General features: G+C 37.3%; 1 protein-coding gene across 4 annotated transcripts in view; it reads right to left on the bottom strand.

The window, feature by feature from the left end:
• Positions 1-23882, bottom strand: part of HERC4 (HECT and RLD domain containing E3 ubiquitin protein ligase 4) — a 116560-nt gene that overhangs the window by 77301 nt on the left and 15377 nt on the right. The gene's annotated exons all lie outside the window — the stretch shown is intronic.

The following is a 23882-nucleotide window of genomic DNA, read 5'->3' as shown; positions in this document are numbered from 1 at the left end:
CATATCTGAGTCACCATACAAGACAAGCAAAACTACCTAAGCACAGTGCCTGGCACATAGTGGAAGCTTAATAATTGTTGACTGATTAATATAAAAGATCAAGAATAAAACTTACCATGTTTTTCCTATTTTGTAATATTGACAAGAAACAGGAAATACGCATCACCCAATTTGTTCTTTTTAAAAAATATTTTACACAGTTATGTGTAAAAACAATTTTTAACATTCTTTTAAGTTTTGAGTTCCAAAATTTATCTCCCTTCTCCCTTCCTGAGATGCTAAGCAATCTGATATAAGTCATACATATACAATCATGTAAAACATTTCCACATTAGTAATTTTGTGGAAGAAAACTCACAGGAAAAAAAAGAAAGTGAAAAAAAAAAGTGATAAACAGTATGCTTTGACACCTTCAGTTCTTTCTCTGGGAGCAGATAGCATTTTTTGTCATGAGTCCTTGGATCATTGTATCCCTGAGGCAGCTAAGTCATTCACAGTTGATCTTCATAAAATATTGCTGTTATTGTGTGCAACATTCTGCTTATTTCGCTTTGGATCAGTTCATGTAAGTCTTTCCAAGTTTTCCTGAAACCATCCTGCTTGTCATTTCATTACAATCATATGCCACAACTTGTTCAGTTATTCCCCAAATGATCAGCATTCCCTCAATTTCCAATTCTTAGCCATCATATTTCTGAACAAATATGTTCTTTTCCCATTCTTTAATCTCTTTGGGATACAGACCTAGTAGTGGTATTGCTGGACCAAAGGCTAAGCATAGTTTGACAGCCTTTTGAGCATAGTTCCAAATTGCTCTCCAGAATAGTTCTATTATCAGTTCAAAATTCTACCAACAATGCATTAGTGTCCCAGTTTTCCTATGTCCCCTCCAATATTTATCATTTCCCTTTTCGGTTATCTTAGCCACTGATTTGTCCTTCTTCAATATCAGGTTCCAAATGGAGAGAATGAAATCGACATTAAGAAATTTTTAGCAAAATGCAAGTCAAGTGACCATTTGCAGAACAAATATATTTATTTAAGTAAATCAAATTATTCCACCATCATTCTATAAGCACTGAGAAAAAGTTGACTCAACTTCAATTTTTAAAAAAACGTTTGCTCAGAACTGACGACCTGACTATAAAAACTGCAGGTTTTAAATTTTAAGAAGTAGTATTCAAATGAAAATGCTAGCATACATTTCATGACTTTATCATAGATCCATGAAGCAGAAGGAAGAGCTCAAATGTGAATCAGAATATAATTCTTAAAACTGAAGGCATAATTCAGCTTACAAATCAACTAATTTCATGAAAGGCATACTTTATAAGAATAAATTGTTTTCTCTCACAGGACAAAGGATATGATCCTGGGCAGGTCACTTAACCCTGTCTGCCTCAGTTTCCTCATCTGTAAAATAAGTTGGAAAAAGAAATGGCAAACCACTCCAATATCTTTGCCAAGAAAAGCCCAAATGGGGTCACAAAGAGTGACACAATTAAAATTGCTGAACAACTTCATACAAAAATTTCAACTAGTATATACATTGATTTTTATCATTAACATGCTTAATCTTCTAACATTAAAAGCAGGATACTTAATTGCAAAATATGACCAAGTTATTTTTATGAACTAAATTTAACATAGTCCCACTAACCAGAATCTAGCTCCTTCTGCCAATCCAAATATTTATCTTTGCATATGAGTCAGAAATACAAGAAAAAAAGGACATGCTTGAAATCCATAGAGTTGTGTTTATTCCCTAGTATATTAAAAACAAAGAATATTAAAAGTCTATGTATTAAATAAAGAAATATTAACTTACAAAAGCTGGTCTATCAAGCATACAAAAATCTTAACTTGGAATGTATCTTGAAATTGTACTTCAAGTACATGAACATATTTTCCCAGTTTATGTCCCATTTAGTTAGATGTTAACAGTACCAAGTCACATGCCTACAAATGGAGCATGTGGCTGACCAAATATGGATATATCCTCAAAGAGAATTCTAGTATATTAAAATACACTCAAACTGCCATGTAGAAAAGGAAAAATCATTAAGGAAAACCAAGCCTTTCATGATTGGCGTGTGTTTATTTTAAAATTTGTTTTTCTTGGCAGAACAACTGCTGTTGCTGCTGTTTGTCCTTTGTTCTGGAAGAGAACCATGACATCAGGAAAGTGATGCCATAACATACAAGCGAATTGGATTTAAGTGAGGGAGAGTTGTGCAAAGTCACCAGTCTCACTCTCTCCTCCCAAATCATTTGGATCTAGTGGCCAGATATGGATCAGGACGACTGGAAATGGCCCCGGATGCAATGGCAGACCTTGACCTTTTCAAGCTAAGGTCTGTAACAGGTCGCAGTTTGACTGAGGCATAACACATTCAGTGATTAAGGCTTAATAAAAAATGAGGCAAAGGAGAAGCAGGCTGGGAACTGACAGACGGGTGCACAGACGGGTGCAGCACACTAAGGCAGGCCTGGACGGCAGCGCAGCACAGAGGCAGGCCAGGAGGAGGCCTGATCAATGAGGGGGGCAAGGCATCCCACCAACCACAAGGGACACTACCAGGTCTATCACCAAAGGGATGGGACTGGAAAGAGCAAGGTAAGAATCAAATGCAGGACCCTTGTCTGGGACAGCAAATACTCCTTGGACTACCACTCCATAGCCCAGAAATTTAAAAAGCCCCTATAAGGACCTCCAAGGACCAGGATGGCAGAGTGAAACCTGGCTGCTCCAACCCCCCCCACCTCTGAACCTGAAAACACAGTAATTATTGCCCCAGGGCAAAACCCTAAACAGTAAAGGCTTGGGAGCCCTAGAGGAAGGGCGTGGCTAGGGCCCTGCCTCAAAATGGGTGCAAAGCAGACTGCAAAGTCATGACTATGGAGTCCTACTATCCTCAGAGGGAGGAACCAAACTCAGAGGGAGACAATGCTGACTCCACACCCACAGCTGAAACATCAACAGGGAAGGGGTCCTAAGCACAGAAAGATCTCCTAGATGAACTCAAAAGGAACTTTTGAGAGAGACAGAAGACAAAATGAATAATTTGTTTAAAATCAAAATTACAAAATTAGAAAAACATTTTATTGAAGAAAACAGCTCCTTAAAAAGAAAAGTGTGTAATATGGAAAAGGAGCTCCAAAAAATAACCAAAGAAAATAATTCGCTAAAAGCTAGAATCAACCAAATTGAAGCAAATAACTCTATGAGGAACCAAGGATTAGTCAAACAAAACAACAAGAATGAAAAATTAGAAAAAGAGTTAAAATATCTCAATGGAAAAATAACTGACCTGGAAAACAGATCTAGGAGAGATAACCTGAGAATCATAGGCCTACCAGAAAATCATGATGAAAAAATGGACCTGGACAACATTCTCCAGGAGCTCATTAAGGAAAACTGCACTGAGATACTAGAGACTGAGGGTAAAATAGAAATCAAGAGAGTCCACCAGACACCTCCTGAAAGAGATTCCAAAATGAAAAGTCCTCGAAATGTTGTGGCCAAACACAAGAACCACCAGGTAAAAGAGAAAATACTTCAAATGGCCAGAAAGAAACAATTCAAATATCGAGAAACCACAGTGAGGATCACACAGGATTTGGCAGCCTCTACGCTGAAAGATCAGAGGCAGTGGAATACAATTTTTCACAATGCAAAAGAGCTCAGATTACAAACAAGGATCACCTGCCCAGCGAGACTGAGCATATTCTTCTAGGCAAAGAGATGGTCATTCAACGATATGACAGATTTCCAGACCTTCCTGATGAAAAAGCTAGTGCTGAATGGAAAATTCAACCTCCAATTACAAGATGCAAGAGTGACATAGAAAGGTAAACAAGGAAAACACACACAAACATATACACACACACACCCTGTTATTTAAAAAGAGGTGTATGAAAAAGTAGAGGGTATGAGTATAAATTACACAAAATGATTTTTAAAAATCTTAGTAAGGGCTACAAAGGGACTGCAATGAAAGAAAAGGAATGAAGTGGAAAAGGGTAAATTATGCCACACAAAGAGGCATAAAAACAATATAGCAGAGGAAAAGAAGGGAAGGAGATGAATATTATATGAGCTTTTCCTTCATTTGTTCTGGTGCAAGGAGGGAATAACATGGCCAGTAAAGCATGGGACTTTATGGAGAAAAGACACAAAATGTATCATAACAGAGTTGCCCAGATTAACTGAAGAGGAAGTAAATTATTTAAATAACCCCATCTCAGAAAAAAGAAATTGAACAAGTCATCAGTGAACTCCCTAGGAAAAAATCTCCAGGGCCAGATGAATTTGCTACTGAATTCTATCACACATTTAAAGAACAACTGATTCCAACACTCTACAAACTATTTGGGAAAATTAGTGAAGAAGGAGTCCTACCAAATTCTTTTTATGACACAAATATGGTACTGATACCTAAATCAGGAAGAGATAAAACAGAGAAAGAAAATTATAGACCAATCTCCCTCATGAATATAGATGCAAAAATTCTAAATAAAATACTAGCCAAAAGACTACAGCAACTTATCACAAGAATAATACACTTTGATCAGATAGAATTTATTCCAGGAATGCAAGGATGGTTTAATATTAGGAAAACCATCAGTATAATCGATCATATCAACAACAAAACTAGCAAAAACCACATGATTATCTCAATAGATGCAGAAAAGGCTTTTGACAAAATACAACATCCATTCCTATTAAAAACACTAGAAAGTATAGGAATAAATGGAGCCTTCCTTAAAATAATAGGTAGCATCTATTTAAAGCCATCAGTAAGTATTATATGTAATGGGAGAAGCTAGAAGCATTTCCAATAAGATCAGGGGTGAAACAAGGGTGTCCACTATCACCCCTCTTATTCAATCTGGTACTAGAAATGTTAGCAGTAGCAATTAGAGAAGAAAAAGAAATCAAAGGAATCAAATTAGGTAAAGAAGAGACCACGATATCAGTCTTTGCAGATGATATGATGATATACTTAGAGAATCCCAGAGAATCAAGTAAAAAACTACCTGAGCAATAAATAAATTTGGCAAAGTTGCAGGATATAAAATAAACCCACATAAATCCTCAGCATTCCTGTATATTGCTAATGAAATTCAATAGCAAGAGATAGAAGGAAAAATCCCATTTAAAGTTACTGTAGACATTATAAAATATTTGGGAATCTACCTGCCAAAACAAACCCAAGACCTATATGAACACAACTACAAAACACTTTTCACACAAATAAAGTCAGATGTAACTAATTGGAAAGATATCAATTGCTCGTGCCTGGGTCGAGCTAATATAATAAAAATGACAATTTTACCTAAATTAAACTATATATTTAGTGCCATACCAATTGGTGTACCAAAAAACTACCTTATAGAGCTAGAAAAAATAGTAACAAAATTCATTTGGAAGAACAAAAGGTCCAGAATATCAAGGGAATTAATGAAAAGAAATGCTAGAGATGGTGTATTAGCAGTCCTCAAAACTACTTTGTACTGACCAAGAAATAGAGTAGTGGATCAATGGAATAGACTGGGTACACAGGACTCAGCAGTCAATGACTATAGTAATCTACTGTTTGATATACCCAAAGACCCCAGTTTTGGGATAAGAACTATTTCACAAAAACTGATGGGAAAACTGGAATATAGTATGGTAGAAATGGCACAGACCATTATCTAACACCATATACCAAAATCAAGTCTAAATGGGTGCATGATGTAGGTATAAAGGCTGATACTGTAAGCAGTCTGGGAAAGCAAGGAATAGTTTACCTGTCATTTGTGGAGAGGGAAAGACTTTATGATTAAACAAGAATTAGCAGGCATTATAAAATGCAAAATGGAAAATTTTGATTACATTAAATTGAAAAGCTTCTGTACAAACAAAGCCAATGTAACCAGGATTAGGAGGGAAGTGGAAAATTGGGAAAGAATTTTTACAACCTATGTCACTGATAAAGGAGTCATTTCTAAAATATACAGAGAATGGAGTCAAATCTATAAGAATACAAGTCATTCCCCAAATGATAAATGGTCAAAGGATTTGAATAGGCAGTTTTCAGATGAAGTAATTAAACATATTTATAAGCATATGAAAAAATGCTCTAAATCACTATTGATTAGAGAAATGCAAATCAAAGCAACTCTGAGGTACCACATCTCACCAGTCAGATTGGCTAAGATGACAAAACAGGAAAATGACAAATGCTGGAGAGGATGTGGCAAATTGGAACACTAATGCTTTGCTGGTGGAGTTGTAAACTGATCCAGCCTTTCTGGAAAGCAATCTGGAATTATGCCCAAAGGGCTATAAATAATTCCATACCCTTTTACCAAGCAATACCACTTCTAGGGTTATATCCCAAAGAGATATATAAGTGGGAAAAAGACCCATATTTACAAAAATATATATAGCAGCTCTTTTTGTGACAGCAAAGAATTGGAAATTAAGGGAGTGCCCATCAATTGGGGAATGGCTGAACAAGTTGCGGTATATGCATGTTATAGAATACTACTGTGCTATAAGAAACAAGGAGCAGATGAACTTCATATTTACCTGGAGAGGCCTATACAAACTGATGCTGAGTGAGAAGAGTAGAGCCAGGAGGAAGTTGTACACAATTACAGAAACAATATATGTGTGATGACCAACTTTGATAAACTGGACTCTTCTCAGCAATCCAGAGTCATAAGTCAATCCCAAAAGACTAATGATAAAGAACTGAGTTTGAATCCATATTGAAGCAAACTACCTGCTTTTTTTTCTTCTTGTTTGGTTTTGTTTCTGCTTTCCCATTCTTCATTCCATCTGATACAATCCTTCTTTATAACCTGACTAATGCCTATTGTGAAAGTATTTGCAGATACTATACTTGATTGTATGCCACGAGAGGTGTGGGGGATGGGGGGAAAGGGAGAGAAAATTTGAAATTCAAGGAATTGTGGTAATGAACCTTGTAAACTAAAAGCAAACAAATTAATAAAGACAAAAAAAATTTTTTTAAAGGAGACAACGAATTGCCTCTTAAAAAAGAAATAGATCTCGGAGATAAAGATTCTCAGAGTTCCTGGCCAAAAATAGTCTGGACATGAGGTAAGCAGGGCCAGCATGAGACAGGTGTCTAAGGAGAAGAGGCATAAATGAGAGATGTTACAAGTGTAACATGGACAGGACTTATGACAGAATACAAAGTAGAGATAAAGAATGGCTTAGGGTCCCGTCCAATTCTAATTAGTTTTTTTCTCCCTCTGTTGTTCTGATGATTTAATGAAGTCTCCAAAAGCTAAAAAAAAAGTAGCTAATGTTGGTGTTGGACTCATCAAGTCTTAAAATCTCAACCTGAGGGGCAGCTAGGTGGCACAGTGAATAGAGCACCAGCCCTGGAGTCAGGACTCCCTGAGTTCAAATCCGGCCTCACACACTTAATACAAAAACTAGCCGTGTGACCTTGGGCAAGTCACTTAACCCCAATTGCCCTCCAAAAAAAGGCAAAAAAGAAAATCTCAACCTTATGATATACACTAATAATTTTCTCCTTCAAAGGAATAAAAGAAAAGGAAGAGACTAAGTATTCCAGCAAATACCTAAAAAAGAGAGGACTTAGCCATATTCTCAGAGTTAAATGACTAACAAGGTTAACCAGAATTAGCTAAGGTCAGAGAGCTCAGTGGCTTAGAGAATGACACTGTCAACAGGAGTGTTTGGGTTCTTAAAAGAGCAACTTCCAGGGCAGAGTTAAGATGGCGGAATAGAAACAGTACTTCTGCGGGGCTCTGGATTCCACCTCCCCCAATTCATGTAAAAGGGGACTCTGAACAAACTTTGGACTTACAGAACCCACAAAATAACACAGAGAAGCTAACCTCCCACTGAGGACAGCCCGGCAGGCCTGCAAGAAGGGGCCAGCAAGCTGGAGGGACTTCGGATCACCAGCAGTGATCTGATCAGTGGCATTTTGCAGAATTATCAATGCATAGATGCTAAGGACAAAGTGAGAGGTCAGTGCAGTGTGGACTTTGGGATCCAGTAGTTGGGAGCATGGTCAGCCTTCGTCCCCGGAGCAAGAACCAGCTGAGGTGCGGCAGCCGCAGCCATGGGGCAGCTTCAGCTCCTGGCCTGCAGATTGTAGGGGGACCAAGTGACCAGTCTGAGGGGTAATCACTCTTGCTTTAACCTGCTTGGATATGGATTGCAGTCTAGGGTGGAAGTCCTGGGGTGTGTGACCAGCTTGCCAGAATGTGTAGAGGTTTCAGAGAGGGCACCTAACTAATACCTTTGGCAGCTGAGAAAACTCCAGCATTTGGGACGAAGCTCCCCTGTCTGGTAGCAGAGTCCTACTGTGGCAAAAAAGCCCAAAAGTCAAATAATTGAGTGGCAACATGAGCAATCGAGGGAAGCAAAGCAAGGAGAGCAACCAAAGTTTACACTCCTATTTTGGGGACAAAAAGGATAAAAGCATGGAACAGGAGGAAGACGGTGAAGTCAGAATTCCTGCACCAAAAGCTTCAAAGGAAAATATGAGCTGATTACAGGCCATAGAGGACCGTAAGAATGATTTTGAAAACCAAATAAGAGGAGTGGAGGAAAAACTGGGAAGAGAAATGAGAACAAAACAAGAAAATTATGAAATGAGAGTCAACAACTTGACTGAAGAAAATAACACCTTAAAAAAAAGACTAACTCAAATGGCAAAAGAGGCTCAAAAAGCCAATGAGAAGAATGACTTAAAAAGCCAAATTTGCCAGATGGAAAAAGAATCTCAAAAGCTCACTGAAGAGAATTATTCCTTCAGAATTAGATTGGAGCAAATGGAAGTTAATGACTTTATGGGAAATCAAGATGCTGTTAAACAGATCCAAACAAATGAAAAAAAAAATACAAGACAATGTGAAATATCTCATTGGAAAAACGACTGACCTGGAAAAAAGATCCAGGGAGAGAATTTTTAAATTACTGGAATAACTGAAAGCCATGATCAAAAAAAGAAACTAGAAATCATGCTTCAAGAAATCCTCAAGGAAAATTGGATGTTTTAGAACCAGAGGGCAAAATAGAGGTTGGAAGAATCCACCAATCACCCCCTGAAAATAATCCCAAAAAGAAAACTCCTAGGAATATTATAGCCAGGTTCTGAAATTCCCAGATCAAGGAGAGAATATTACAAGCAGCCAGGAAGAAACAATTTGAATATTGTGCAAACACAATCAAGATAACACAGGATCTGGCAGCTTCTACACTGAGGGATCTAAGGGCTTGGAAGGTCAAATATTCTGGAGGTCAAAGGAGCTGGGATTAAAACCAAGAATCACCTACCTGGAAAAACTGAGTATCGTGTTTCAGGGGAAAATATGTTCATTCAGTGGAATAGAGGACTTTTAAGCATTCTTTTTTTTTTTTAAAGCAATTGGGGTTAAGTAACTTGCACAAGGTTACACGGCCAGTATTTTTTGTGTGCGTGTTAAGTATCTCAGGCCGGAACCGATCCTGGGTCCTCCTGACTCTAGGGCCAGTGCTCTTACTCACTGCGCCACCTAGCCGCCCCTCAAGCATTCTTCATGAAAAAAACAGTTGAATAGAAAATTTGACATTCAGATACAAGAAGCAAGAAAAGCATGAGAAGGTAAACAGGGAAAAGAAATCATAAGGAACTTATCAAAGTTGAACTATTTACATCCCTACATGGAAAAACAATAATTGTAACTTATGAAACTTTTCTCAGTATGAGAATAGTTGAAGGGAATAGAAATGTGTGTGTGTGTGTGTATGTCTATATAGGAGGGTATATGGGCATATGAATACATGTGTTAATGTGTATATATATGTGTATAGCTATACATAGAGGGCACAGGACCAATTTAAAATGAAGGGATGATACTTAAAAAGGTGAAATTAAGTGGTGAGAAAGGAATATAATGAGAGGAGATGGGGAAAGACATAATGGGGTAAACTATCTCACACAGAAGAGGCAAGGGAAAATGGTTACAATGGAGGGGAAAAACAGGAAGGCAAAAGGGAATGGGTCAACCTTATTCTCACTGAATATAGCTTAGGGAAGGAATAACATACACACTAAATAGGGTATCTCACCCTACAGGAGAGTAGGGGGGAAGGGGATGAGAGGGGGGATGATGGAAGATGGGACAGGCTGGGTGGGAGGAAGTTGGAAGCACCCACTTTTGAAAAGGGACAGCATCAAAGCAGAGAATAGAACAAGTGAGAGGTGGGATAGGTGGGAGGGAAATATAGTCAGTCTTTTACAATATATCCACTATGGAAATGTTTTCCATAGCTACACATGTACAACCTGAATTGCTTATCTTCCCTGTAAGGGTGGGTGACAAGGGAGGAAGGGAATGAATCTGGAACTCAAAATTTTAAAATCAAATATTAAAAAAAAAAATATATATATATATACACTATTATTAATAGTATTTTACATGTAACTGGGAAATAAGATATATAGGCACTAGGGCACAGAGATCCACCGTGCCCTACTGGAAAGTCTAAGGGGGTATAGGAGAAGATATGGGAGAGAGCAGACTGGTGGGGGAGATATCCAGTGGGATTGCTATTTTGGGGTGGTGGGTAGGGGAAAATTGGGGAGAAAATTTGTAACTCAAAATCTTATAGAAATGAATGATGTAAACTAGAAGTTAATAAAGCATTTGATAAAAAAAAAATAGAGCAGCTTCCATTTCTACAGCACTCCAGGTTTGACTAGCACCTTCCTCACATTATCTCTGTAAGACAAGGAGGAAGGACAAATTTTAGTCACCAGATCTTACAGGCTCAAAGTTGAACAGACTTCCTTAGGCTCATACACCTAATCACTGGAAAAACCAAGTATCCTCTCTCAAAGTGTTAGACTCTCTCTAGGCACTTAGTCTCAGAATTGGAGAACATGCCCTGAAGGACTAAACATTTTCTGCTCTAAAACTCCAGCCCAGGCCCTCACTGTCCTGTCCCACCCCCAACTGTGAGGGTGGCCCATCATATCTAAGATATAGTCATGTTTCACTTTACTATCCCACCCCACCCCCCATCACCTTACAAGCCTGAGTACCCTCTTCAGCCCCTATACATCTCACTATTGTTTTCCAGTTCCAGAACCATAATCAAATCAATAGTACCATGGCTAATGAGAAAGGTATGCTGATCTATTCCCCATCACCATTTTTGTTGACCCTACTTGGAGTTTCTTTGGCAAAGATCCTAGAGTAGTTTGCCATCACCAGAGTATCCCAGTAACTTTCCAAACCAAAATACCCATCCCTTGCCACCACTTCCGTATATATGTTGTCTTCCCTTATTAGAATGTAACTTCTAGAGGGCAGAGACGAGTTTTACTTTTGAATGTGTATCCTTAGCACTTTGCCTGATACACTGCAAATGCTGAATAAAATGCTTTTTCATTTATTTATTCCACAGTCTAATATGACAATTGTCCAAATGACTAATTCTATAACATCTCAATTTACCCAACTATCAGATTGTGATAAACCAACCCTCAGAAATAGCCATCACCTGAAGCATAAATAAGAAATATGCCAAAAATGAGAAGATGCAACATTACTAGTCAATTTACTAAACCACAAGGTGTGATCTCACAAGCTAGTAATGACTATAAAATCCAAGGGGAAAAAGAAAAGAAATGAGAGAAAAAGAGAAGGGACTACAAAAAAAGAAGGAAAGGAGAACAGACAGCAGGTGAAAATACAAAGTATCCATGGAGAGCAAAGAAATGAAAAAAAAAATAATAAGTGGGAAGGAGCCTGAGAGACTGTGGTACCAGAGCAAACAACTGACCAAATCAACCATATCTTTCAATAACAACATTAAAGATGAACCAATGAAAATAACCCATAAGACTGAAAACATTTAGTTGAAAGATATATTTTTCTACATGCTAATATCTGCTAAATAATGACAAATACATTTCTACAGTACTGAAGAGAAGAACCAAAAACCACTGAGGTCTAGTCATCCCGTTACAGGTGGTACAGTGGAGTAAGTACACTGCTGAACACGGAAGCAGGAAAACCTGAACTCCAATTTTGTCTCAGAACATCCTAGATGTCTTAAAATCTCTTAACCCGTCTCAGTTTCTGTGTCTTTAGATAGCACTCTACCTTACAGGGTCTCTGTGAAGACCAAATGAGATGTTTTATATAAAATGTTTTATAAAACTTAAAGCATTACATAAATGTTTTATTTAAATTATTTAGATCATTAATATTATTCATGATGATTTTGAGACACCAAGAAAAATTTTAGTATACCACTTGCAAAAGCTAAAAAATAGATTTCACATTGAAAGATTTCTATCAAAATCTGTAAAAACAAAGCATTGGCACATAAGGGAATTTTTTTTCCCTGAATAACATTATTATTGATAATACCTAAACAACCTAATGAATCTACAGCATCATCAATGTGGATATGCTCATTTGGATCACTTATTCTTGTTCTCCCCTTAAATCTCTACAGAAGGCAGACCCAAACAACTGAACGTCTCTCAAGACTCCACTTCTCATGGCTCACACTACATGATGGGCCCACCTCTTTTTAGTATTCCATTATACTTTTTATAATATATTTTACAATATAACATTTAATTTATATGTAATGACTAGTTTATTATTAATCTTTTCATATTATAGGGATTGTGTTTTACAGAAGGAGAATCCTCTTGACCAATACACCCCAGTTATTATCTAGGCCTTCTGGATAACTCCAAGTTTAATATACAGGATAAATTATTCTACATTGGTTATATAAGTGAAAAGCCTACCTTTCCTGTGACTGCTGTTGAATTTAAGTCACTAAATCATCATCTAAAAAAGAAAAAGCTGATACTGAAGAGAGCTAAAAACAACTGCACCTTTGCCTACACAAGAGTAGTATCATATAAGGGCAGCTAGGTCGTGCTGCAGTGGATAGCGTAACTAGCCTGAAATCAGGAAGATTCACCTTCCTGTGCTCAAATCTGCTCTCAACACTTACTGGCTGGCCAGGTCCCTCAACACTGCTGGCCTCTGTGTCATCATCTGTGAAATAAGCTGAAGAAGGAAATGGAAACCACTCCAGCATCTCTGCCAAGAAAACCCCAAACAGGGCCATGAAGAGTCAGACTGAACCACATCACAAAAAGTTCCACTTTCTTTCACCAAACAGAAACCAAATCCACAAAATACAATAGTTTCAAGTATTCACTTTCTGGAATACCGAAAAGATTCTGGTTATTCCAACAAAATAAATATGAGGAAAAAAAGGAAAAAAAGAGCCAAGAAGTCACAGAAGATAAGTCACTTTTTATTCCACTTCCAGGAAATATAGTGTGTTCCCCTCTTGGCTGTCCCAATTATACCACTCCCTCAAATGATACAAGTGGTCTGCACTTTATAACTCAACAGATGTTCTGGAAGAGTTGCAGTAGCTAAAAAAAAAAAAATCACTCACAATAACCTGGTCCTGAGACTCCCCAAACTTAGCAGGGCTAGTTCTCTATCAGTAGGCAAACAATCTTTCAGCTACTAGAGACTGACAGACAAAAATAAAAATCTCTGACATCAAGCAGCTTATATTCTACTGAGGGAAAACAAGTATATACCTGACTAAGTCAATACAAAATATATAAAAGTGGGAGGGGGGGGGGCTTGGGAGGCTTGGAAAGGGCTTGAGCTGAAGCCTTGAATGGAGCTAGGTATTCCAGAGTTTGCAGAGAGAACATTCCACCAGTACAAGAATTATTTTGGAAATGTTGAGTTTGAGATGCCCAGGGGGAATTCAGGTAGATGTCCAGGAGGCAGTTGGTGCAGCAGGAGTTCAAGAAAGAAGGTCCCCAGTCCTGGCATAGCCTGCCAGAATCTGCACTCTCCTGATACAGCCTTTGTTTCCCCAGTCAGCTCTGGGGAATGATGAGGCACTGATGACAGAACTGAATCCTCCTGTAATGTACTACCTGGAATCAGATCTGTCCTTCTATTCTCCATGCACTTTTCCTGTATGTTCTACTTCAAGCTTATCCTGGTTTTTCTTATCTATTCCTATCCACTGAAACTCTACTACAGAGAAAAGTAACTTTTCTCCCTTGGGATTCTGGTTCACTATTGTATTACTTCACTTGACCTCAGGGCCACCCCCTGCAAGTTCAGGTGAACTGCTTGTCCTACTTTAATTTTGTCTCTTTTCCCACCTGTCCTTTAAATGTAAAAGGATTCCAAACCTCCTCCATTTCTCTTTCCACCTTCCTGGAGAGCGGTGCTTTTCTGAAGGCTCTCTTCTCTTTTCACCTTCCACTTGCTCCCTAGTGGAGCAGAATAAAAAAATGAAGGACCACAGTCATTCTGCAGATGTCTGAGACATGTTGGCTCCCTCAGCTGCCCAACAGTACCTGATGATTCAACAGTGAGCCAGCCTGTTGATTCTGGAGCTTGACAGTCATGCTGCTTCTCTGGAAAGCCTCCTCACAGGACAACAGAGACAAAGGGACTTCCAGGGCTAAATTTAGAAGCAACAGCAACATTGACCTCTTCCAAAGATAATTTGTGAAGACAAGTGCAATCTGCCCACCATTAAAGCCACCCTCTTGCTGCCCCATTTTTGTATCCCTAGAATCTAAGGAAGAGACTTGATACCCAGTAGGTCTTTATTAAAACCTGAATGGAACCAAGAGAGAAAAAGATGAACGAGACAGCTCTTGCTTTATGTAAGTTCACATTATGCAAGTTCTACTTTAAGTAAAAAATTCTGGAAGAAATCCATATTTCAAAAAAATTACAATTCTTTACATAAAGCAGATGCTATATAAGACACAGTTGGTATGGTGCAGGTAAGTATGATGCAGGCAACATAAATGGTAGTGAAAAGCAAGAAAATTATCTCTATGCAATTCCCAGTGAGTGATACTGTGTCTCTCCCTATGTTCAACAGTGATCCTCATATTTTCACCATAGCTGGCAGCAAACATGCTCTCAAGGGGAAAAGTGAACCATCCTATAAACATAAGCCAACAGATTTGGAAATGAAAATTAAAATCAGAAAATATGAAGGACAAAAATTGACATGGAGAGCACATGAACTTAGGCTTGTAGAGTCGACTACAAACACTATAGTAAAGGATGCTGCCCAAATAAAGGTGCATGCAAAAGGCAGTGCTTCTATAAAGTCAACTTATCTTTCAAAACAAAGAGAAGGTACTCTTCTAGAGATGGAGAAACTATTAACTATGTGGACAGAAGACCAGGCTCAAAGCCTCTTGGAAGACTTAAATGTAAAGTAGCCTAAAGGAATACAGGTATTTACAGCAAGCAGCATTTGGTTTGCATGATTTAAAAACTGTGCAATCTTTCATAATGTGTAAGTATCAAGACAGGCTACTAGTGCAGATACTGAAACAACAAAGAAGTTCCCGAGTTCCTGCAAAAAATAACAGATGAAGGTCCTTACTTGCTGAAGCAAATCTTTAATGTAAACAAAATCAGCCTGTTTTATCAAAGAATGCCATCTTGAAGCTGTATCTTGGTGGAGCAAAAAACTATGCCAGGGCATAAAGCTTCAAAAAAAAAGTTATTCTTCTGCTGTGTAGGGAGTGCTTCTGGGACTTGCAAATTACAACTTGCTCTTATGCATCACACAAAAAAATCCCAGAGCACTAAAAGAAATCGTCAAGGCAATACTACCTGTGTATTATTTCACTAAACCTAGGAGAGAATTATCATTTTTGAATATCGGTTTATGCACTGCTTCATTCCAGACCTTTTGTAATGATAATGGCAATCCTTTAAAGAGTCTACTTATTTTGGATAATGCCCCAGGTCACCCTCCCTATCTAGATGATTTTAATGAAACTGTACAAGTGGTCTGTTGTTGTTCAGTTGTGTGTCTGACTCTTTATGGCTGTGACTCATGGACCATAGTGGCCCTGAGGCCTTCTTGGTGAAGATACTGGGCTGGTTTGCCATTTTTTTCTCCAGTGGTCTACCTTCCCCAAATACTACCTCAGTACTACAACCTGTGGATTGGGGAGTTATTGTAAATTTACATGCTACATTTGCCCAGGCAATTTCAGTTTCAGACACAGATAAGGACTTGATGTTAAGAGATATTTGGGGGGCGGCTAGGTAGCACAGCGAGTAAGAGCACCGGCCCCAGAGTCGGGATGACCTGGGATCAAATCCGGGCTCAGACACTTAGCACCCTCCCAGAAACACCTGGCCATGTAACTTTGAGCAAGTTACTTAACCCCAATTGCTTTAAAAAAAAAGATATTAGGAAATACTATAATATTTACCATGTAATCTGAAATATTGCTAAGGCAGGGAAGATGGAACAGAAACATGTATGAAGAAAACTTGGAAAAAAGTTTGCTTTCAGTTTGTTCCAACTTTTATTGATTTGATGAAGATGAAACATTCAAAGAAGTAACAAGATTGTAAAATTAACACAAAAGCTGGAGCTAGAAGTGGATGAGAATGATATGAGCAGTCAATTTAGTCTCATGAAGAACTGTGGAATGAGGATCTGACTGAGCTTCTAGTTGCAAAGCTTGTAGAAGAAGAAAAAGAAGTTTCAGAACCCGAGGCTGAACCAAAAAAGTTCACAAGGAAATCACTGGCAGAAGCATTTCATTATTTGAATGAATTTTTTTCTTATATTAAAAAGATGGATTCGAATACTTCAAATTTTTTTAAAGTTCAAAGACTAGTTGAGGATTACATCACTTGCTATAATCAGATACTACAAAGAAAAAAATAGCCAATACCCAGGCATCCCTCAATAGCTTCATAAAAAAAAGTTGCACAGTCAACCACCAGTTAGACTAGGTACAGGGGGTGGGGAAGGGGCAACATACTACACACTTATGTTAACTTAAAATTTAAAGTTAAAATTAAAAATTAAAAAAATTAAAAAAAAATTAAAGTTAAGTTAAAATTTAAAGTTAACTTTATCTTCCATTTCAAAATTCTGTTTATCTTTACAGTACAGTATTTAACATGTCTACATTTTAGTACATTTTATGACTTGTCAAAGGTATTATTCTGTCAAAGGCTAAGTGAAGTGGGTAAGTAAAGGCCAATCTGCATTTCAGAAAAATCACTTTACCTTAAGGTCGGTGGAATTGTCTACTTATATAAAATTAAGAACTGTCTGTATATGCAGTCTAGCCCTCAAGGAGCCCACCCATCACCAGACTGATAAGACTCAAATAACAGTAATTCAAAGCTGAAGAACAGAGCCACTAGATGTTCATGCCCACAGGGAATGTAGGGGAGAAGAGAGAAAAGCTGTCCCAATGAAGGAAAGAGAAGGAACAACTGAAGAGGTAAATAGAGGACCCAAAATACTGCAGCACCTCAGACAGAAGGAGAGAATCTCAAAAGCATTAAACATAGAGATCTGTACTTTGGGGGGATTTTGAATATTTACAAATTATCTGCCATTCTGTATCATCCCTATTAACTATGGGAATAAAACAGTTGTAACTAAAAAAATCCAAGAATAATCATGATGATATTTATAGGATAATAGTTCTAGAATAGGAAGGGTACTTGAAAGTCATCTATTACAATGCCCTGATCCCAAACATTTGATTTTAGATAGCATATAATCTTCAAAAATAACAGCAAAAAATGTTGATATACTGTGACATAAACTCACAGTCTAGAAGTCATCCGGAGACTATGAAATCAGTAAAAGACAGGCAGCATTGGAATGATGGCTAGACAGCTGAACTGGAAGCCAGGAAAGTCTAGTTTTGAATCCTTCTTCTAACATCTGCTTGCTTTGTAACTACGGGTAAATCACTTAATCTCTGTGGCCCGATAATAACATCTGCTATACCTACCTCAGAAGATTGCTGATAATGAAATGAGATCTATATGTTTATGTGTACATATGTTAAGTATATGCAAACTTTAACATGCTCTATAAATATAAGTTGTCTTTATTTTCACCATCACCATCATTACCATTAGTACCTATGAAGCTGTGGGATATTCCTGGTTCATCCAGCTAACAATGGTAAAAATGTACAGGGATGGACAATGCTAGTCCCAGTAGGGGAGAGGACCACTGAAAGACTTAGGTACCAGGTCATCAATCCTAGCTCATCTGAATAATGCATGTATTTAGGAAATGAAGACAAAGTCTGAATACGCAGTATGCAATGGAGAAACAATTAATGACAAAATCCTGGCTATCACTGCTATTTCCTGAATCAGTGGATTATTTGCTTTGTCCCTCAGGGTCCAAACACGACAAATGATTTGGAGAGTATAATGAAAGATGAGAAATGAGATAGAAGGTCAGTGAGCAAGAAGGCCAACTTATCCTATAAAGATGTTTTGGCATATTACCTATACATGTGAATCCTCATCAGTCCAAGAATTAAGTTAGGGGCCCCAGAGGGAGCCTTGAAGATGAGAAGAGCCTCTAAGGTGCTGGGCCCAAGATCTAGGATTTCCCCTCAGGTTCCCTTACACTAAATCCAGCACTGTTCCCAGTACATTTACACTGCTGCACAACACCCAGAGACTCTGATACTTGTAAAAGAAAAAAAAAAACACCATCACTAATAATGTTCTATTTTTTGTATACAAAAATAATGCTCCTGACCTATAATAATAGGCCAAAGAGTAGCTTATAAAAATTGTTATCCTGTTCAAAACTATAATAGAGGTGTTTGGGAAGCAATATGCATATTATGATACTATTTCTATCCTTTTATCTGTAGGTGTCAAAGGCTTATAAAAGCATTAAAGGAAGCTTACAACAGCCTTGTAAGATGAAGCTTGTATTGCTATTCCTATTTTAGATGGCACAGAAAAAAAAGGGAACATCTATGAAACAACTCAGTGAGTCATGGGGGAAAACAGAGTTTCTGATTCATAGTTCTATGCACCAAAAGACTTTTTCAAAGGTTTCAAGAAAAGAAGACAAGTAAATAAGAGACCTATTTTTCCTTAAGGTTCTAAAGTCTACACAAAAATCTATCTAAAATCTTTTAAATACTTTAGCTGTAATTGTTGTTAATATAGCAAATTTCTAGTGGTCCAGAATCCAAAGAAAGTTCATGTTACTATATTTTAAGGGTTGTGTTTTAAAAATGCTACATATTTAATTTTTATGAAAAAAGAAACATTCTAAGTAAACAAAATATCAGGTATTCACAAAAATTATGTTTTATGATCAGAATTCAATACAGATTCAGTCCAATATCTTAAACATTCACTAAAAATAAAGTCCTCATTTATATTATCTGAAGTGCTAAACAACTTACAAGGCTTACCACATAATTTTGGTACAAGGATATTTTGTATTCTTCACTAATTGTCTCATGAAGTTTTAGTTATTCTCAGTATGCTATAAACACAGCTTATATCAAATCTGAATCACTCAAATTTTTTTGTTCTGTGAAGTTTGGATTCAGTCAAAGGGCTGCACCTGAGGACCTAAAGAACCACATGTGGCCTCTAGGACAAAGATTCGCCACCCCTGGTATAAGCTCTTTGTGGGCAGGGGCCATAAATCAGACTTCCCTGAAACTGCCCTCTTGTATAGCACTAGAAATATAAACGTTTGGTTTCTTATTCTTTCTAGAAGTAAAATACCACTGACCTTCATGGTTTGGATTGTATCTACTTTTAACATTATTTCTATAGTAATCAACATTCCAAATTTCACAGTATTTATAAATATGAACTAGACCACAACCCTCTTTTGGTTAAACTGTAGTCTGCTTACCAGAAGGTACTACTATTACGAATGATTCAGGTCAAGAATAGAAACTTCTTAGTTCAAAGAAGATAAGAAACTGACATGTAGGTAAGAACTGACATGTAAATAATTATATACATTTTTTTTTAAATGCTATAAACTTGAAGAGTGTTTGTATGTCTGCCCAAGTCCCAGTTTCTAAACTTTTTAACTGTGTGTGTTGTAATGGACAGGTCACCTCTCTGAGCCTGTTTCCTCATCTATGAAGGGGAGGTAGCAATAAATTACTTTCCTCCTGGGATTGTTGGAAAGGACAATATAAAGCGAGTTATATATCTCAGCTTCTAAGTTTTTAAAGGATACACACAAGCTAATTAGCTTTTCATAGCACCCTGCAAGGCAAGTGATTAACAAAAACTTCCATGATGGCACCAATGAGGCTCCTCATAATGATAATTAATAATAATGACATCTGGTGCTTCGAATGAGGGTCTATTTCAAAACTGAATTGTCTGTTCAATTCCACAAGAATTAATTCACATAAAGTGATTCCTAGGAATTTTTTTCATGGTACACTTAGCCTCTTTACTTTTAATAACAGCTTTTACATTTTTCAAATATACAGAAAACATGCAATTCACATTATACAATCATCCTGCTCTATGTGGTTATAAGCATAAACACACACACAATCTCAATCCAACTAGTAAAATCATATCCATTTTAATATTATGAATAATTAACAGCCCAGTAACTCCATCTTGTTGCGTTAGATACAAGAAATTCTGTTGAATTCAAAAAAACCTTAACAGATACTATGCAAAATACCTATTTATTATCAAGATTTGGTTATCTTTTAGTGAGGGGTAAGGATTACAAATGTACAGACCTCCTCCCATTATGGAAATTCCCAGTATCAATGAAGATCAGCAACTATAACTTAAGTCTTAGAAAGTTATCTGGGACATTAGGAGTGCAAATGATTCACTCCATAGAATATGCCAGACACAACTTGAAATTAGGTCTTCTAAAAAAGAGCAGAAGTCGCTCATTTTTGCTAACCGACTAAAATAACAACTCTTATTTATATAGCATTTAAGGTTTACAAATACAAACACAAAAACACAAGTACACAACAATACTGTGAGGGAAGTGCAGTAATATTATACCCACTTTACAGATGAGGAAAAGAGGCTCAGAGAAATTAACACTTGTCCAAGACCTCAAGTTGGTGATAGTGTTGGTGATAGCTCCAGGATTCAAAACCTGGTCTGCTAAGAGACCAAAGAAAAGAAAATGACCTATTTATACAAAACAAAATTGTAGCAGCTCTTTTTGTGGTGGCAAAGAATTGGAAACTGAGGGGATTCCAATCAACTGAGGAATGGCTGAACATCTATTGTGGTACATGTGATTGTGTTGGAATACTACTGTGCTATAAGAAATGAGAGGGGTGGTTCAGAAAAACCTGGGAAGACCTATGTGAAGTGACGCAAAGTGAACAGAACCAAGAAAATAATTTATAAAATAATAATATTGCAAAGACTGATCAACAGTTCCCAAGAACTTATGATGAAACATATTCTCTTATCTCCAGATAGAGAGCTAATGGACTCAGAAGGCAGAATTAGATTTATTTTATTTTTATTTTTTGAATGTATATAATGTAGGAATTTGTTTTGCATAACTATACATATTCCTAATGTGTTTTGGTTTTCTTGACTTCTCAGTGGATGGGACAAGGGTAGAACAATGGAGAATTCAAATTGAAAATAAAATAAAATTGAATTTTTTTTAAAAGAAGAAGGGGTTGTATGAGGCCCCTTCTAGTTCCAAATCTAAGATCCTATGATTCTAACCCTTTTGGAACAGTAGAAAGAACATTGCATGAGGAGTCCAGAGAACTAGCTTCTAGTTCTAACTAGTATAATATTGGGGAAAATAAACTTTACCTCTGGTGTCCCCAATTTCTCACTTTAAAATGATATTAAGACTAGAAGTCCCCTCTAGCTCTAATATCCTATAAGTCTATGGACTTAACTATTCCTGTCAATGGCTGGTGTAGCAACATCCTTCTCACCTCCTTATTTGAAATTTGAGTCATCTTCACTTCCTAACTCAAAACCCTTTAATAACTTCCCACTGCCAAATGAATAAAATCCAGAGTCCTTGCTGACTTTGGTTTATAAGGATCTTCATTAGCTAGCCCCAGTTTATCTTTCCAGTCATTTCACAGTACTCCTTATAAGGTATACCATATTCTAGTTAAATTAGACTACGTACTGTTCCCCAAGTACACCCTAATCCCTAATCCTCCCATCTTTGTACATACTATTCCCTCTATAGAACTCCATATCCCAATAGACACAATTATACTATAAGCTTCAGGAGGTAAGGAACCATATTTCCTTCATCTTTATATCAGTCTGGTTCACAGTAGGAATTCATTAAATATTTGCTAAGTGAACTTTAAGCCATCGATTAACATATAAACTAAGGTACATATACTGTTTTGCAGAACTAGGGACAAAATAAGATAAATTTAGTGACTTAATAAAAATTAGTTTTTACATCTTAAAAAACTTTAATCATTTTGCTGCAATTACTTGTTATGACAATTAACAACAACTTTTATATTATACCCATGGTATACACTTTATAAATATTATCTCATTTGATCCTCACAACAACCTTGAGAGAAGCTCTTATTATCTTTATTTTACAAATAAGGAAACTGAGGCAAATATCAGTTAAGTGACTTCCCCAGGGTCACAAAATTCATAAATGTCAGAGACCAAATCTGAACTCAAGTTGTCCTGACTCCAGGCCCAGTCTTCTGTCTATTGTGCCACCTAGCTACCCCTAGGTTTTACTCAATTCGGCATTAACTTCACAAGATTTTGACATACATTCTCTAATTCTTTGTTAAGTAATGTTAAGGGATCTCCTGAACTTGTCTTTTTGAGTTGCCCTATTTTCCAGAAACACAGGACCTAGAGAATGCAAGAGGCCCTGAATGAGTCAAAGACAAAGTCCCACTCTGAGCTGACATAATGAGCTGTTTGCACCCCAAACTGGACTCCCTGTGTGTCCCTGGGAGTCAAGACAGGCTCCAGTCAGGCTCCAGTCTGAAACTGGACTCCAGTCCAGAAACTGCACAAGCAGTTGTGCAGCTGAGACCCTTGCAGATAAGCAGACCATCCTATCTTTCATAGTCTAGCAGTTTCCAAGGGAAAAGAATCCAACTTTTGCCATTGCCTTGCTCCTTCCCTTCAGCACAGGTTTTGTCCCTTTCCCAATCTTTACTGCACCTTTCCCCCTCCCATTAGGTGGAGATTTCTGGTACCTCCTCCTCCCTTTGTCCCTCTGTTATAAAAATGGAAACTTCCATATGGATTTTATGAACTCTTTGGGTTCCATACACATGTTCATTATTTCTCTTGTAATAAACCTATTTTTCACTTAAATTTCATCAAGTTGTGATTGCCTATTCACACCTTCAACATGAAACCATACTTAACACTGGATATTAAGCATACCTTTAACAAACATTTCATTTTTTCCAAGTCTAGCCTCAATTTTTAGCCCACAGGTTTTAAAGGGATTTAACTCAGATGAATTCCCAAGCCATTGAAAGCATATTTATCACCATCTCATCATTAAATTTCTGTTCTTCTGTGATTGGTGGCATGGTCTAATGTTGTGCTGCAATATTCTATTTCTCTTTGGAGAGTTTTGGTGATTCTGAAACAATATGGCTTCTGAAATTATTATTTCCTCAATGGGGCCAAGATTTTCAGACCCCTGGAAGTAAAAAAATTCCCAAAACATTTTTTGATGAGCATTTTACACTGTGATGAAGAACCCCAGATTTTACAGGCTCATCTGAATCTTTTCTGACAATATTTCCAGTACAGCCTTGAAACAAAAAGTATTTCATCAATAAAAATGACCATTTCCCAATCCTAAGTACTCCGGTATTTGTCTTGTCTCACCAATGATAAGTGTTTCACCTTCACAGCAATGGCTAGCAGTTGTTTTTCCACCTCACAGAAGCCCACATCCCACTGATAGGACTAAACAACAACCCCTCCAATTTCCAGGTCCCTCTTAGAAGTCTTTGCTTCTTTTCTAAGAATTT

The sequence above is a fragment of the Petaurus breviceps genome, unplaced genomic scaffold (genome assembly GCF_028583685.1).
Source record: "Petaurus breviceps papuanus isolate PSGF00001 unplaced genomic scaffold, PetGlider_PUasm1.0 90825, whole genome shotgun sequence".
Lineage (NCBI taxonomy): Eukaryota > Metazoa > Chordata > Mammalia > Diprotodontia > Petauridae > Petaurus > Petaurus breviceps.
This window is presented reverse-complemented; position numbering and strand designations above follow the sequence as displayed.